Here is a 3,622-nt window from a genome sequence, read left to right as displayed (position 1 = left end):
TATATATATATATATATATCAACTACACTGGTACCTTACTTTAAAGGGTACCCATTTTTCCCGAACTGAATGGCATGACCCTTTGAGATTTTAAAATATTCCACCCAGCTGTTTGTCATAACTAGCCATTGGTACTTTATAAAGAGTACCCCGTTTCTTTAAACGTACAGGCATAAACTGCCGACCCTTAATAACGTCATCCACCCAGCAGTTTGTCCCAGGTACCGCTAATAGTGTCGTCCACTCAGTTGTTTGTCCTAAGTAATCACTGGTACCTTACATCAAATTGTACCCCGTTTATTCGAACTCGCTAGCATAAATAAACCCTCAGCCCCCAATAACGTCGTCCACCGAGCAGTTTATTCCTAGGTACCACCCCGTTAACGAACAGAGATAAGCTCTGTTGTTAACCGGGTGGGTAGCTATACATAATTGTCGTTTTGTTTGGTAGGGTGTAGAATAAGTGATGGAGTAGGTCCCTGTACTTGTCCTGTACGCTACCCGACACGTGCCTGTCTCAAGCCCTCCCTTACCGGCGTCACATACCCCTTTCTGCACAACATTTCAATTAATTCGTTAAACATTGTGTTTATTTTTTTGTATGTGTGTTTATAACGGGTAAGCGTTATGTTAGTGGCCCTTTTGTTAAAACTGTCTCCCTCTCTTATAGTCCTTTCTGTTTTTCTTCATTCGTCATATGCGGACATGTGTATATATAACTGTGTGTATATGTACCTGTATAAAGAGATTGGTTCATGGCTTTGTGGTTAGGGTATTGCAGTCACGATCCCGAGATCGTGTTTTCGATACCCAGACCGGGCGGTGCGTTGTGGTCTTGAAGAAAAAAGAAAAAAACACTTCATTTCGCGTTGCTCTGCAATCATTTCGACATCTGACGAAGTGATCGCACTTGTACACCTGTGTACACCTGTGCAGGTAATGTCGATTTAATGGAGGGGAATGAGCTTATTCTACAACTCAAACAGTTGATCATTACAAACACATATCGCTTGTGCAGGTTGTGCAACTAGAAATTGCGGTACCCCTCATCTGTCGCCAAACGACGGGTGAGATCGTGTTCTTTCGAGATGAATAGATTTACACAGTTGCCCCCCCACACACACACACACTGCTCGACTTTCTATGTGTATATATATTTATATGAGTTATGAGGAAACAAAACTGGTGGGGAGGGACACCCTTGTGTATCTCTCTCTCTCTCTATATATATATATATATATATATATATGTATATGTGTGTGTGTGTAACTGTATGTGTATGAGTGTAGATAGATGCATCTAGTTCTATATAGCTATGCATCCACCTGTTTTTCTATCTATCTACACATATACATGTAAACTGTACGCATATATGCATATGTATATAGATGAAATAATAGTTATTTGCGTGTATACAGATAAATATGTTTAACTGTGTATGTATATCTCTGAAGTGGGTGTATAAATAGATAACGTACAACTGTATAATAAATATACGTGCTGTGTGTGTATACATACACACACACACACACACACATATATATATATATATATATATATATATATAGTGTTTGTAACATGTAAACAACGGTACGAAAGCGAAATTATAACATACAACGCCCCAATGAAATTCGAACTCCCTTATCTCTCTGTTGGCCTGACCGGGCAATCATTAAATCACCACCACCCCCTTATCCCCTCTCACTTTTCTTGTATATATGTATGTATGTACGTATGTATTTATGTGTGTATGTGTATATTTGTATGCATGTATTTGTTGTGTATATATATACGTTTATACATGTGGGTATCAATGCAGACACAGTGTACTGTATTGTCGAGTCACAGGTTACCCACGATCAACAGCTTCCAACCGTGACCATCTTGTCTTTTTCTGTTATCCTTTATTGAAATTAAAGTCGAGTACGATTCTAGAGAGATCCGACTACTATTTCTAGCAAACTGAAAAGTCACGTCGCAGAACACACACACACACCTTCCCCACTCCCGCCTTTCTTTGAGTCGCTGCGTGCGCGTGCGTCTAACAGCGTTGTGGTAAGCCTTCAAGAGACTGAAGTTGGCGTCACGGTTTCAAGTCTCCAGTCGGAACACATTCAGCTATTTTGTGTGTATGTGAACGTAATGAAGGTCACAACTTCACATAGTGAAGCTTATTTTTTTTCAGCGATAATTTTTTTGTACCTGTCTTACAAATACAATATTTTATCTTTATCTGTTATTAACCTGTGTGTTTGTGTGTGTATATATAGATATGTAGTGAGTGAGTGTGTGTGCGTATATATATATACATATATATATATACATATATTTACATATGTATGTATATATATGTGTGTGTGTGTGTGTGTGTGTATGTATGTATATTTATATATGTATATACATATGTATACATATATACATACATATATAGATATCTATACATATACATATATATACATATGTATATATACGCACACATATATAAATACACACACACACACACACATATATATATATGTATATATATATATATATATATATGACGCCCACCTGTATATCTACATATGTTTCGTTAGACAAACGAACACACGTACAATATAAATGTATACGTATGCACACGTGCTTCATACACATGTATATATATAAAGCCTCGTAATATTGTGAATTCATTGACGGGTGTATACACCTGGGTACCATCGCAAACCCACATAAACCCTCTTCTTTTCTCTCCTCTCTCTCTCTCTCCCTCCCTGGTTCTCCCTCTCCTGCTCATGCACACGCACACATACCACTATGATCAACATATTCCAGCCGTGACGATCCAGTCTTTTTTCTAGGCTTCTTTATATAATGCGGTACAATATGATCCGAGGGAGATTTGGCTACTATTTCTAGTGAGTGTGTGTATGTGTTTATGTATGTGTGTGTATAGATAGATAGATAGATAGATAGATAGATAGATAGATCGAGAAAGAGGTGGGAGGAAAATTTCTGGTACATGTTCCATGTGCATGCGTTCACAAACATATACTCACGCGCTCATGCACACACACACACACACACACACACCACGGTTAATCTTAATTGCAAATATAAATATGAGCTGGCGTCTATTACATTGATGTTTATTTGTGAGTGTATGTGTACATATGTATATATATTTGTGTATGTGTGTGATCGTATATGTTATGTGTGCTGCTATGCATATTTATATACATTTTAGTGGTATATGAATGTTTGTGTATACATAGACGTGAGTATGTTTATATATGAACATGTGGGTATACGCAAACATGTATGTGTGTATTTATAAATCTCTCTCTCTCTCTCTCTCTCTTTCTCTCTCTCTCTCTCTCTCTCTCCTACTCTATATGTATAGATCGATATAAGTACACACCTTAAAATGTGAGATTGAAAATATGTTTATGAACATATGTGTACACACGCGCACATACACATACATATATATATATGCAAACACATAAACATGTTTATATAGATGGACAGTTAAGTAGATATACATGTTCACACGTTTTGTGTATGGGCGAAATATATACATGTGTGAATGTATATAAACATGTAAGTACATGCGTGTATCTTTCTCTCTCTCTCACTCTGTATG

At 37.1% G+C, this 3,622-nt stretch overlaps 1 protein-coding gene across 1 annotated transcript in view; it reads left to right on the top strand.

The window, feature by feature from the left end:
- The window catches only part of LOC106877481 (heparan sulfate glucosamine 3-O-sulfotransferase 5), a 471,645-nt gene that overhangs the window by 2,150 nt on the left and 465,873 nt on the right, over positions 1-3,622 (top strand). The gene's annotated exons all lie outside the window — the stretch shown is intronic.

This window comes from Octopus bimaculoides, chromosome 10 (assembly GCF_001194135.2).
Source record: "Octopus bimaculoides isolate UCB-OBI-ISO-001 chromosome 10, ASM119413v2, whole genome shotgun sequence".
Taxonomy (NCBI): domain Eukaryota; kingdom Metazoa; phylum Mollusca; class Cephalopoda; order Octopoda; family Octopodidae; genus Octopus; species Octopus bimaculoides.
This window is presented reverse-complemented; position numbering and strand designations above follow the sequence as displayed.